This window comes from Oryza sativa, chromosome 8 (assembly GCF_034140825.1).
Source record: "Oryza sativa Japonica Group chromosome 8, ASM3414082v1".
Lineage (NCBI taxonomy): Eukaryota > Viridiplantae > Streptophyta > Magnoliopsida > Poales > Poaceae > Oryza > Oryza sativa.
Window position 1 is genome coordinate 16,373,594 of NC_089042.1, and position 14,992 is coordinate 16,388,585.

At 45.4% G+C, this 14,992-nt stretch overlaps 1 long non-coding RNA gene across 1 annotated transcript; it reads right to left on the reverse strand.

Moving 5' to 3' along the window:
• Positions 1-10,526: 10,526 nt before the first annotated feature.
• On the reverse strand, positions 10,527-13,352 carry LOC136351324 (uncharacterized). Its single transcript, XR_010734333.1, has 2 exons — positions 12,055-13,352; positions 10,527-10,781 (listed from the first exon to the last, which is right to left on the reverse strand). It is a non-coding gene; the product is annotated as an uncharacterized lncRNA (long non-coding RNA).
• Positions 13,353-14,992: the final 1,640 nt, after the last annotated feature.

The window sequence follows — 14,992 nt, forward strand, 5'->3', positions numbered from 1 at the left end:
CCAGCACCTAACTACCACTCTCGCTAATCCATCCAATATTCCAATAATGACTAGCTTGTGCAAGGCAAAGAGTACATCAATTAGCCTAACGGCAACTAAGTTATTTTACAGTGCCGTTACACACCGTTACGATCCAAAATAGACGGAATAGTGTGGAGGGCGTGATAAAGTTCGACGATCAAATTTTTTTAGTGGCGTAGAGACAGGCACCATCTTTTTTTTTTTAATGTCACACGGCTAAAAACCTCCGTTTCTTCCTTCGTTCCTTCTTCTGCTAGCCAGGGTACCGAGAGGAGAGAGAGGACGATCGGGGCGGCGGCGCTCCGGTGGCCGGGAGGTTGCGACGCCGGCGGAAAAATATGTTCCCGAGTGACGCGCTTCCGGGGAGGGTGGTAGCTGGTAGAGAGGAAGGTTGAAACGGCCGGAACGGCGACAACATGAGCTCAGTTTCGGCCGGTATAGGAGGCGGCGGTGGTGGCTTATCTCGGAGGGGAAGAGGAAGGGGATGGTTAGGGAATGGATTTGCCTCGTCGAGGCGAAGGTATTGGCGCGAGGGATTGGTCGGCAATGCTCCGACGAGGGAGATCGGCCGATGGCCGGCATTTGGAAGAGAGAGAAGAGAGAAGCTCAGAGAGCTTTGAGGTCAGGGAATGAGAGGAGCTCGTCGTCTTTTATAGGCGGCGAGAGGCGGTGATGCAAGGCGGTTCCAGAGGAGAAGATCGAGGAGAACTTCGCGACGGCGCCGTGGAAAAGAAGACGGCGCCGGCTCTGTGCTCCGATTGGATGTCGACAGCGGCGCGAGCACGTGGCAGCTGCGGCTGTGTTGGGCGGAGGAGGAGGAGCAGCACGGCACGGCGCCGACGTCGGCGTGGTCAGCAAGGCGACGACGGCGGTGCTCGAAGCAACTGGGCGGCGGTGGCGCCCATAGGTGCAGACGGCAGCGCCCACAGTGAGGAAAGGGATGAGGGAGGAAAATTAGACTTTTTGACTTGGGCCTTAGTGAAGGAACTTTGGCCCAGATTGAGTAGAATTGATTTTGTGTATAGATGGGATTACATTTGGAGATAATTCCCAAAAGAGATATTTTCAAATTATTTGAGTGCAATATTTTTAGAAGTGGAATATGGTGGGATCTATTGATGCACTCAAATAGGAGAGAGAGATATATGAATAGTAGGATAGGATTTCTAATTTGAATATGTTTTCAAAAAGGTGAAAGGAAAATGGAATAGATAGGTTAAACAAGGTTTTTGGATTTAGGATGGAAGGATGAAATATATTTTCTTAGCACAAGAGTAATTATTCATAATATTTGTAATAATATTATTCGTGTGCCGAGAAGAAAATCAAGCCACAAGAATTAAATAGGCGGCTAGATCAAAAGGAGAAATTTGGATATTTCGATCGAGAATCAAAGGATAGGTTTAAGATCAAAGGATGGGTTAACAATTAATTCTAATAAATTGGAATTACTTTGTTTTAGGTTCTAGGACAGTATGGGAAGGTTTCTTGGACCATAATTCATAAAAGTAAAAAGGGGTTTTCAAACTAAATTTGAATAAAAGGGTTTTAGTCGAAAGAAAGGTTTTAAATTAAAATCAAATCAAGAAATACCTCAAATTTAACCAAATATATTTTTAAATGAAAAACACAAAAGAAGTTAAATACTAGAAAAGGATTTTATGCAAGTTAGTTTTAGGAGGTCCCTCTGATTATATTTTCCTAGGATTAGAAGGTTAATAAGAACATAAGACTCAGTATGATGCAGAATTGGAAAATGGTTAATTTTCGGTATGTTACAGGGGGCTAGAGCCTTGCTTGTGGTTTCTTCTTGTCTCATCAAAGTAATCTTTGATATCAAAAGAAAACAGATCGGCTATGGCCTGCAAGAGAGAAATTTGAAGACCGTTAAATATCAAACAAATCTAGCCGATCTCAATCCTTGTGTTAAAAGAGACTTACTGGGATAGCAGGAGCGGCTGGTTGTTTGTCTTCCTCGACATCATGACTTCCTGCAGCCGATGGAGTTCGATCGCTTGATGTTTGTTGTACAGGAGGTAAAGGAGGAGGAGGAGGCTGCAAAAAGATAAGTGTTAAGTAAATATCAGCTATGCTCGGATTAGTGAAAGGATTTATACAAAACAATCTTACCGATGGAGCTGGTTTAAGTGTTGTTGCTGCCGATTTCTTCCTCACAGCAGTTTTCTTTTTCTGCCGATTTCGGCTATGAATAAAATAGTTGTGAAAGGAAATCATGGAGAGATGTTTACTCTTGAGAAATGAGCTGGGGCAGAAGGAGTTGGAGGAGTTCGCTTGGGTGAAGCCGATGGAGTTTTTTCTGTGTCACTTACTTCGGCTGCAGCTCGATCACCATCCTCTTCAATCTCTTCCTCATCCAGGGCTTGCTCGATGGATGGATCTAAGGTAGGCAGGTCATTGGCTGGCTTGGGTTTTTGCATCTTGGCCTTCTTCTTGGGAGCCAGAGCCGGTGGATCGATTGCCGATGCCTTGACCTTTCTCTTCTAGCCGACATCGGCTAGTTCTCTCATCTGCCCTTGAAGCAGACTCGATGTCTTGGGGGCATGGTAAAAGGCCTGGAGCATACTCTATGTCTCTGCCACTGTTGCTCTTGTGTGGAGGAGAAGATTCTGTTGTCTGCAAAGAAAAGAGAGAAAATTTAGTCAAGATTCAAGTCGGCTAAATGAGTATTCAAGCAAAATTGATAGAATGAAGATGTACCTGAGGGACAACATCAGGAAAAAGGTCTGTCATATACATAGTAGCCGACTGATGGAATATATATTGCTTTCATTCTCCCCACCATCTGTCGAAGTTTCTGCTCCTAAATCTTGCCAGCTCTATGTTCTCATTGCTGCCCAAAGGAGGTCCTGGAATGTTGAGTAGCAGGTCCATCATTAGGGTTGATGAAATTTCTCCTCGGCATTGGATTTTTTCAGCGAAGAACAAGCCGATTGGGAGTTGGCCCATTCCAAATTGCCTAGCCGAGCTCATCGGATGATAGAATTCATAGGAGACTTGGATGTTTCGTCCTTGATGAATGCCGACAGGAAGGATGCATGGGCTAATTGCAGCTGAGAAGACCTCTCTAGATTTTTGGTATCTCTCATGATTGATGTCTTCAAATCTAATGTCCGATGGGAGATCAAGATGTACTGAGTCTCCATAAGGGAACCAAACCCGAGCATCTCTTTGAAAGCCTTCATAGAACCTACAGAACTAGTCTTTGAGCAATTCGGCTGATAATTTTGCTCCAGCATCGGCTGGTGTGGAGTCATATTCTCCATAAGACATACATCTGCGATGGGTGCATTCTTCTCCATCATTGTATGTAATCAGTTCCAATCTTGGGAATTCAGCTTCTGTCACAGATGGCCGATTGACAGCTTTCATGACTACCAGATTTAGCCAAGTTTGCAGTAGCCACCATGGTCCTCCTGCACTAACGACTGAGCCGACAACAATTTTGGTTGATGCATTGTTCAGTGTTTGATATAGGTAGCCGGGAAGGATTTTGCCTAGAGGAAATTGCCTTTTTGATTCTAGGGCTTCAGCTACAAACTACCAGTTGGTTGTAGAGCCGCAACTTGATCCACAGAAAAGGAACTTTTCAAGCCACATTAGTAGAAAGGCCATATGTTATCGAGGAGTGACAGGTCCTTTGCCCATATATGCCGCCACGTAACCAGACCAACCACCTATGCTCTTGGTCCTGAAGTCAAATTGGTTTTTGGTGTTCAAGCTCATAGGGTTAGCCGATGAAGTTACATCTAATCCAATTATCATGGTGATGTCGATTAGAGTTGGGGTCATCGGCCCTTGGTTGAACAGGAAGGCGTTGATGGTGTTGGACCAGAAATAGGTGCCAACGGCCATCAAAGGTTCATCCTTAGCCGAATTTGCTATAGTGAGGGTGAGTGCTTGGCCGATTCCAATTTCATCCCAGTGAAACTGTTTGCTAGCCGATACGCGCTTGTACCACGTAGCCTAGCTTTTCTCAGGGGAGGTTTTCTCAAGAGATGGGCAAGACTTGAAGGTGTTTTTCCAGTGACCTAGGTTAGGGTTGACCAATCTAAAGGGGATTCTATTGGTTTCGGCGATGATGAATTCAGTGGGGTTGAGATCGCCAATTGGACCAAGAAAATAGTAGTTCTCATGCGACAGACTTGGAATTCGTACCAGATTGGACAAGTGCTACAGATAAAAGAACAGAGAAGAAGAAAATAAGATAAGGCAAGAGAAAATCAATCTGCTGCAAAAGGGGAAGATCTAGCCGATGGGGACTTACCTCTGCGTATTCGACCGATGGCGCGACGGATGGGCTGGCGGAGGACGACATCTCTGCGGGTGGAAGATTTGGCCGGAGGGGAAGTCGCTTTGAAATCGCCTTGCGCCGAGGGGATCGCCAGAGAGAGAGAAGACGGGGTTGGCTTAAGCGGTGAAAACGGAACTAACGGTGTGAAATCTCTCGGGGGCAACGGTTAGTATTTAAAGCGAGGCGGTAACGGTCGGAAGAATGGCAAGTGCGTTATTCTCTTGGAGATGCAGATGAAGCAAATCCGAAACATCACCAAATATTCCGGACTTGGGGGGCATGTGTTAATGACCAAATTTGGTAATCCAAGTATCAGAGGTGAAGATGGTATCGAAGCGGAATTCGAGATGGAGATCGCTCGGAAATAGAGAAGGGATCGGCAGAAGTCCGAATCGGCTGCAACCAAGATCGGCAGAGTCCTAATTGGACTAGGTTAGCCGATTGAGCCGAATCCGACAATATGACGTGGCATACATTGTCGGGTTTGGTTGATGTGCTTCATGAGGATTGCCACGTATGGATAGAGTCCTGAGAAGGCAACTGTATGTATTAATTAGGATATTTTATGTAATTTCCTGCCCAAAAGTCTGCCACAAAGACTTATGGTATCTTAGAGTTTGTTAGAAATAAGAGTCGTGTCCGATATGGACATATTTTGTAAATCTCGGGTATAAATAGACCCCGAGCCCCATGTAATAAAACTAACACACGTTCAATACAATCTCGGCGCATCGCCACCCTTTTTACTTTCGTTTTGTTTCGACGAGTTCTTACTTTCAGGTTGAGCTGCATCGGTTTCGATTTTCAACTAGAGGTAAAACTTGTTATGGCAGCTTGCATTCTCAGGATTAGTGCTTCCATCTTTATGATACTCTAATCTTGTTTACGTAATTCGTTGAGTTATCACATATCTTATGTAATCTCCGGCAATATCGCTATCTAACCTCTAATCGGCTCACGTCTGTTACTAGAAGGCAGCCGATCAGGTTAAATACCGATATTGACTTAGATTACATAGGATATCTACCACTCTGTGAAACATCCAACGGTTTCATTGTCTAGATATTGTCCTTCTTTTCATACTTATAGCTTCATCAGTTGAGTTTGATCTTATGAGTCGTGATTAGAATCTCAATCTCTAGCCTGCTTTTGGTTGCCAATTAGGGTAGCATTGGGGTTTCAGCCGATCTTATCTGATTTAACGATATTTACCTTATATGCTTTATTGACATGTTAAATATGCCCTTTATATTAAGATCTTGTTGCATTTAAGTATATTAGGCTTTTTGTTTGGTATATTCTACTTGCCTTAATATCTTAATATAGAGATGCATGCTAGATCTATCTGATCGGCTATGCTATGAATATATATAGTCTTGTTGTTAGTATATATTTCAATCTAAGTGATTTATACTGTCTCGGCATGGCGACCGATCTATCCCAATCACTTGATTTAAGTATATATCGACATGAGGATTATGTATTGTTAATATCTACAGCCGATCGAATAGATTTAGTTCTTTATTACTTATTCATGATTGCCAATCGATTCACATACGACATCGGCTTAGAGATAAACGATATGTCATCGGCAACTAGCCGATCGGCTATCGTTTATGGATTTAACTGCAGTTTCTTTATCTTTGTTTCTTGTTGATTGCAGGATCAAATCAACTGGCATGCTCATACAACTAAAGGCAAGCTTTTGGACCTGCACTGGAATTAAGCAGATCTCCCAGGCATCGTGTTTTTACGTCAACACCTGGGAGATCTGCTTAACTCCAGTGTAGGTCCAAAGAATTGCTTTCGAGTTCTGAGCGTGCCAGTTGGTTTGATCCTGCAACCAACAAGAAACTAAGAAGAAGAAGCAATGTTAAATCCATAAACGATAGCCGATCGGCTGGACTGCCGATGAAGTATCATTCAATACTAGGCCGATATGGTATAGATCAGATCGGCGATGAGAATATGTAGCAGAGAAAGAAAAAGACCTACCCGATCGGCTGTAGATATCAGTGATATATGATCTATACTTCGGAATACGTTTAAACTAAGTGATCGGGATAGATCGGACAGCATGCTGAGATAGTATTAATCACTTATATCTAAAAGCACTTCAAAGTAAGGATTATATATACTCATAGCATAGCCGATAGGGTAAATCTAACAGTGTATCAGCAAGTACTCCGATACCACTTTATACTAAGATATCGACACAAATTAAATATACCGAACAGGGATCAATCTGATATCAAGATAACCTAACAGATCAATAACAAGCTTAATATATTATGTCCAAATGAGATCTTAATATAAAGGGCAGATTTAGCATATCGAATGAACGTATAGGAAAACAAGATAACTAAACCAGGTAGGATCGACTGAAACCTCGATGCTATCTCTATTAGCAATTATAAACAAGCTAAATATTGTGCTTCTAAACATTACTTAACAGATCAAACTTAACCGATGCAGCATTAAGCATGAAGAGAAACACAAGATCTAAGCAAGCTGATAAGAGCTCCTCTAAGATGGTAGATACGCTATATAACCTGATTCAACGTTGGCATCTAACCCTACCGGCTGTTCTCGATGATAGAGGCTAGCTGATGAGGTTAGATAACGATACTGATCCAGGTTATATAGCATATATGATAACTAGACGATTGACGTACCCAGGATTATAGTGTCATGAAGATGTAAGCACTAATCTCGAGAACGCAAACCGCCATAACAAGCCTTACCTCTTCGTTGGAGATCAAGACTGATGCAGCCCAACTTGGAAGCAAGAACTCGTCGAAAACAATGAAAGTAGAAAAAGGGTGGCGATGCGCTGAAAGCATTATTGAACTGGTGTTGTTGTTTTCAAGGTATCGGGCCATATTTATGCCCGAAGTACATAATATGTCCTTGCTGGACACGACTCTATCTTTTTTACAATTTAAAATACGAACAAGTCCCTTAGACGGACTCTTACCAAACATATCTCTAAGAAAGTTAACTAAAAACATCCTAATTAATAGATACAATTGCCTTCTTTGGACTCAATCCCTACGTGGCAATGCCTGTGTAGTGCCTTGATCAATCCCATCAATAATTCTAGAACCATCTTCATGGGATCGGCTGCATCGGCTTATCTTTGTCAGATTCAATATCAGCCGATGCAGGCAGCAGCCTATGTCGTCCGTAACTGATGCGTACTCTGCTTTCTGAAAGCAAAATTCCTTGAAATCTGCTTTGATTCTAGCCTGGAATCTGATTCATGATTTACCAAATTTGGTCATTAGCAAATGCCCCCAAAGTCCGTGATATTTGGGATGTTGCGGATTTAGCTCAAGTCTGTTTTCGCTTGTATCTAGGGTTTCTTTTCTGTTTTGGCCATTACCGCATCCCTTTAAATAGAACCGTCCGTCTCTTCCGCTTTCTTTGCTTTTGCAAACAAGATTTTCCCCAATCTTTTCATCGGCTTGCTCGGCGACTCCGCAGACAACTCCTTCGCTTCCGGCGGCGCTCAGGACTTCGGTGATGTCTTCCGCCAATCCTCCAAGTGCTTCGGCGATTGAGTTCCCCGAGGTACGCACCATCGGCTATGACCCCTCTTGTTCTCTTTCCTCTTCCCGTTCATATGTTCCCCTTCACAACCTTGACCTTTTCCTTTCTTTAACTATAGTATCTTTCTCATTAAATTGCAATCCCCAATTTGCTCCATCCAAACCAGTTTTTCCTAGGCCCAATTGGTAATGTAGATCCTATTCAGTTCATCAATGCCGAAACCACTAGAATCCCTTTTAGGCAAACCAATCCCAGCTTAGGTAATTCGACTAACACTCTCAAGTCTTGGCCTTCTGCTAATGTCAAGACCTGGCCAGATTGGTATCAGAGAGTATCGGCCAGCAAGCAAACCCATTGGGACGAACTAGGAATCTCGCAGTGTTTGGCCCTCACTATAGCCGACATGAAAAGAAATGAGTACATGCTGTCGGCTGCAACCTACTTCTGGTCCAACACCCTCAACGCTTTCTTGTTTGGTCAAGGGCCAATGACGCCAACTCTTTTGGACTTAGTTATGATTACCGGCCTGGACGTCTCGTCGGCGGCTAATCCAGTCAGTCTAAACACTAAAAGCCAATTTTCTTATAGGACCAAGAGTATAGGTGGTTGGTCTGGTTTTATTACTGCCAATATGGGAACTAGCCCTGTCACCCTGAGGGAGCACACATCTTTCCTAATGATGTGGTTAGAAAAGTTTGTCCAAACTGTGGTCCTACCTCCAACTGGCAGCACCTGGCCGAAGCCCTTGTGGAAAAAAGGCAATTCCCTCTAGGCAAATATCTGTTGGGAGCTTTATATCAGACTCTAAGCTTAGCATCGGCCAAGATTGCCGTAGATTCCGTCATTGGCATTGGCGGTCTCTGGTGGCTTCTGTAGATATGGCTCAACCTTCATACCATTAAAGTGTCCATGTGACTAACTTTAACTAGAGCAAGCTTCCCGTCCCATGATCCGACTGAAGATGATGAAGGAAACAAGATCGCAACTCGCCAATGTCAATCCTTCGGAGAAGCGGCATCCACTTATGCTGGGTCAGAATTATCGGATGTACTCTTCTCAGATTGGCTCAACCACTTCTATGATGGATTCCCGAGGGATTCTAGAATTTGGTTTGGCTATCAGCACTCTGAAGACTTCAAACTCCCAGCGGATTTCAGGTTTGAAGAAATCAATCATGAGAGATTTGAGCAGTGTAAAGTCTTGGCAACGGCCATCTCTCCCTGCATTCTTCTTGTTTGCATTCATTAAGGCTGCAATATCCAAATTTCGTATGAATTCTACTATCCCATGAGTGCTGCAAGATAACTTGGACCGGGCCAGCTGCCTATCGGCTTGTTCTTTTTTTTAGCAGAAATACTACCAAGCGCCACCTAGCAGTTTAATATATTAAAAGAGAGAGTATATACAAAAATGTACAAGGAAACCAAAGAAAGAAGAAGAAAAATAAAAAAGATTACAATGTTTGTAACCAGACAGAAACTGAATCTAACAAAGAGATGTTCATCCTACATAAATACAGGAGAATATCATCCTTAAAAAGGCTAAACCAGGCAGCAACATCTGGAACAATATTCCTGAAGATGAGAGCATTTCTCTGTTTCCAATATGCCAACAAGCAATAGAAAAGATTTCCATAAAACTGCCCTCCTAAAACTGCTTTTTCCCATGGCAATCAACTGTTGAAAATCCAAGTTTAAATTCCACTGAAGACCTATTCTCCTCCAACAGGCCTCACTGAAAGGGCAACTAAAGGACAGATCATCCTTAAAAAGGCTAAACCAGGCAGCAACATCTGGAATAATATTCCTGAAGATGAGAGCATTTCTCTGTTTCCAAATATGCCAACAAGCAATAGAAAAGATTTCCATAAAACCCCTCCTTCTACTCCTTTTTCCCTTGGCAATCAACCGCTGAAAATCCAAGTTTATATTCCACTGAAGACCTATGCTCCTCCAATAGGCCTCACTGCTTATAGGCTTGTTCTTTGTGGACAAGATCCAAACAAGGGGAGTGATTTCATCAGCTCTCATTATGGACAGACTTCTGAACATTCCAGTGTCCCCATTAGGCAGCATTGATGACATCGAGTTGGCCATGATAAGGAGTACGACTTTTGACCGTTGGTGGGTCGAATGGAAAAAGCATATCTTTCATCAATCGTCTTCAATGTACTTGACTACCATCTTCCCAGACGTGATCCCGCAAGTGAGCACTTTTCCCCTTACCAAAAAATTACTTAGTTTAGACGATGTCAACAATACTTAGCAGTCTTCTAATTTCTCTTTCTTTTGCTTGCCGAGCATCAATTCCTCACCTCCTCATGTTAGTCAAAGTGGGGAGCCTATTAGCTCTGCCGTGGGGATTCTTCCGAACGATAGGGGACTTGCTCCCTCTATTGTTGGTTATAATGCCCCCAAGACATCCTCCTTACTCATGGCCAACCTCATGAGCCTACCAAAACTGGCAGGAGGAAGAGGGTCAGGCCTTTGGATGCTAAATCTCCCCCCAAAGAGAAGATCAAAAAGAAGCCAAAATCTACGGCTACCGACTGTGGGCCCCCGGTTTTATACACCGGAATCCCCATGTGTCTTACAATACCATTCCCTGGATCAGTAGATGGTACACACATGGCACAGTTGAATATCTCAAGCTGACATCGTTATACCGGTTAAACTGTATATTAATATTACAAGGGTAGCCCAAATGAGACCCAAATAGACCTAGCATGGTCAGGTACATTACAAAATACCAGAAGAAGTAGATGAGATGGCGGAAGCGAAGCAGCGGTGGTCCATCGTACTCCACAGGCATCGACTGGTGAACCTAGGTCCCGACTCCACCATCTTCGACATCTGTTCATCAGCATTATTTCCGAACAGTCGACTCCAACTCTTCTCTAAAAGATTTAGTTAAGCAAGGGTGAGTACCAACCATACTCAGCAAGCCACCACTACATAATGCATTTAGTGCACACATAGATTCAAGGATGGCTTGGTTTATTTGCATAGAGCTAGATTTCACAAACCTATGACCTAGCAGTTTTAACTGAAAACAACGTTAAGTCGAAATTGTCATTAAACCGCAAGGGTTCATCCACCTTCCCCAAGCCTCGCTTGGTCCGGTTTACCCTCGCATCCAGTTTTCCACAATCCCAACATCACCATGACCTTCCCACCCATCGGGCAAGGTCACACCACTTTCCTAATCTAAGCAAGATTAAAATCAATGAGGCTAGTCAAGTGTAGTACAAGTCCTGGCTCTCAATAACCGCGAGCATAGCTATTCGAATATATTTGATTTACTCACACTACAGTGGATGTACGCTTTTAATCCCGCACTCCGCGGCTTGCCCAACACATAAGCCTAGTCCCAACACATGAGACTTGCCACGGCCCGGTTTTTCAGTCTTTCTCGCATTTCAGCACCCGCTCCGAGGACTATGGATCCCCATTGCACTCCCGGCACAACACACCACCTCGAGCCGGCAGTGAGGAGAATCCTGGCGCTCCCGGGATCACAATGGGTTATATTACATATAGGTTAGGTGTGTTTTAAGTTTTGCCGCGACATCCAAATGATCGATCCACTCGATCCTTCACCCCCATCATGTCACCACTTCAGAACCACCATGACAGGGGTGCCGCCCCATGAGAATTTACTTAGTCCACCGGGTCTATACCCACTTGAGAAGTACGGTCGTACTCTGATCGTTTTCTGCATAGCTTCTTGACTCGGTCCTTAATTGACCTGGGTCGGCGACTAGCCGTTTCCAGAACCACCCATATTCTATCCATGCCGCCCCAGTCGAAAACATTTTCTTTCCTTAGGTTTTTGGTTTTCGCAAAGGTTTTTATGCTGCGGGTGGCGCTCATGTCTCCACTGGCCTTCTAGCAATCACTCTCGACGAGTAACCGCCACCAACACATCCATACCCAACTATTATGGAGTGTACAATCGTCTATAAATATAAGCAATAGTAAGCAATATCAACAATTGAACACGTATAATTAATAGACTCAGGCAACAAGGATATATAAAGGTAACAATATCAAGGATGGTTCACATACAATTTAGGTACGCATTTTATAATTAGCATGCAACTTCATTTATAAACAAAATATTTATAAAATGGGTTCAACATGCTCAAGGAGGGGAGCGTAGTGACTTGCCTTGCTTTTAGAAACCGATATCTTCGAGAAAACCACGGTCGACGAATAGCCGGAATACCCGATACGCGGTTAGCACGAGAAAACCATATAACATGCTCCAAATAAAGTACCAATCAATTCAAACCAGAAGTGTCATTGGATAGATCCTGATTTTAGAAAAATTCCGGAAGTTGAACGGAATCAATCGGAGTCACGGTTTGGAAGATATGGATTTCCGAAGTTTAAAAAGGATTTATAAACCGAGGAAAAGGATGATTTCCCTCACTGGAAAAGAATATTCCGAAGGAATATTCCTCACGGGGTCCACTGGGTCCCACTTGACAATGAGACAAAATAGGACGTACAATGAACTTATCCTTGGGTGAGCTTGGGCTTCAACCCAAGGATACAGGAGGTCGGGTAGGGACGTATCTTAGACTTTCAGGGAGGAACTTGGGTTCTGGAGGGATGTAATAAGAATTTTGGCCCGAGGGAGAAAAGGGAGATGAAACAGACTTTAGGAGGGGTCAAAAGGGCAGGGAGAATGAGTCAAGCACGTCGGTCCCGCCAGTGGGTCTCACGGTCCCTTTTCTCTCTCTCTTTCTTTTCTTCTTATTTCTTTCTCCCGATCCTTCTTTGTGTTTTCTTCTCCTAGGCTTCTCCTCTTCTTTCGCTTTTCTCCTGACCACGCGCGCACGCACGCTTGAGCAGGAGGCGACCGGCTGAACAAGGGCAGCGGCCGGCCACAGCGGCGGCCTGGCGCAGCGCGGCACGCCGGGGAGGAGAGACCGGGGCGCCGGTGGGGAAAAGGAGGCCGGGCGGCGCGGCAGCACGGAGGCCGGCGGGTGTGAGGAGGCCACGGCCGGCGTCGGCAGCCTGGCGGCTACTCTTGGGGAGGCGGGGAAGAGGAGGTGGCGGCACGAGGAGGAGATCGGGGCGCCGATGGCTCGGCCGGCGGTGCATCGACTTGGCCGGCTCTGCATGGGTGGCGAACACGCTGCACCAGCGTGGCCAGGCGAGGGAGACGAGGCGACGGCGCCGCGGTTGAAGGAGGCGAGCGGCTTAGCCAGTCGGTGGCGGCGGTTTCGGCGACCTCCCGGCCAGGCAGGGACGGAGACGGCCGGGGTCGTGGAGGAAGCGCCCGCGCGAGCCGGCTCGGCCGTGTGCGGAGGCGGCGCCCGCGCAGCCGGCTTGGCTGTGCGCGGCGGCGGCCAAGGCAGGGCGGGGAGGCGAAGGTGATGAGCGGCCCGAGGAGGGCGACGCGACGATGCGATGATTGTCAGGTTTCCCTGGACAACCGAAACAAGAACTCGAGCAAAACTCAAACACACGCGAAAGGTGGAAGAACGAGTGGACACAAGTGTTTTGTGCTGCGATGAAGCTGCAGCGTTTTCTGTTTTTTTCTTCTCCTTTTATTGTGCGAATTGTAAACATGCAGCATGCAAAACTTCTGGATCACTGCACACGCCGCGCGAGTTTGCCGCGTCCATCCCCACGACCGAACGACGTGCGCTAATCCCCAAAGCTCGGATCCATCACAAGCTAATCTCGCTCTTGGATGCCACTACATGCATGGCTTCCACACGTTGGAGCTCATGCACTGACCATGTACAAAAACAGGAAATTTAACTAACTAACAGAATACAAGATTTACCGCCAACAATGATGACGAGCTGGCTCAGGAAGTGGAGGAGAGGCGACGATGGCCGAGGATTGTGGTGGATCAGCCGCAACGCTCGAGCTCGAGTAGTGCGGCGTCGAGCGCACAAGAAATGCTTGTCCGCGCGCCTCGGCCGGCGAAGGAAGGGGGATTCGAAGGGCGAGGATGGAGGAGGAATGGTTGGGCATGGCAACTCTGGTAGCCATGGTTTTTGCTTGATTGTGGAGGTGGCTTTGATGGAACCTGAGCTCCACTCGAGACACTCAAGGCTGTTGTTGGCCCGATCTTTCGGTGAGTGGTAGATAACTAAGATTTGGGAGAAACATTCACAACCCGACTACAACCGTACTAGGCGTTGTTGTGTTGCGCTTTAGCGATCGATACACCTCTCCATGGGTTGTTGATCTTGCCTGTGCAGATCAACCTTATTCCTGCAAGCAAATCGAAAAAAAAAGCAAAAACTAGATAAAAGCAATCTGAATTGCAGATAGGAAATGAATACAAATGTAAGTTGGGGTTCTGTAACGAGCAAACCGGCGATCTAACTGATCACGGGATTACACGGAAAAGTAGCGAAGCTAAACTTTTATCTAAAACAAAACCCAACTAACTCTGAAGGGGTTACTAGCTATTTAAGGGATGGAGGAGGTCAGATGGGCGTCCTCCCTCTGTTTGGGAAGGGGTTACTAGCTATTTAAGGGATGGAGGAGGTCAGATGGGCGTCCTCCCTTTGTTTGGGGCACAGCCCCCCTTGGGCCCCACTTGGGCCGGGGTCCCAGACGAAGTTACTGGCCCACAGGCCCATTACAGACAATGCAGCCCCTTGTTTCTTCAATTGCCGTTGACTCAGATGGAATTTGATAATGAGGTTGGATCCATTGGAAAGAGGATTTGGAGAGCTTTCCATCAAGTACTCGTGGGCCCAAAACGGAGGCCATATGGAGATTTGGCGACCATTTGAATTCAGCACTATCTCAGGTGGCCGAATTGGATTCCAGAACGCGGGGGACTTCAACTCCATCTCTGCATGCACCATGGCCATCGTGTTTACCTTCCATCTGCAGCCCTAAATAAGTGGATTGGTCATTAACATATAAACGCATACATTATGAGGTAGTGTCATATTCTTGATTAGATTAAATTGGCACTTGTTATGAAACGAGACCACCTGTGGGTATATGACATGATCAATGGTTGTATCCATCGTAGGCATGGTCACATCCTCCTCCCCTTCTTCACGGAAAACCATCCTCGGTTTTAACTTTGGTAATTCACGTAGCATATCCTCACACAGCGCTT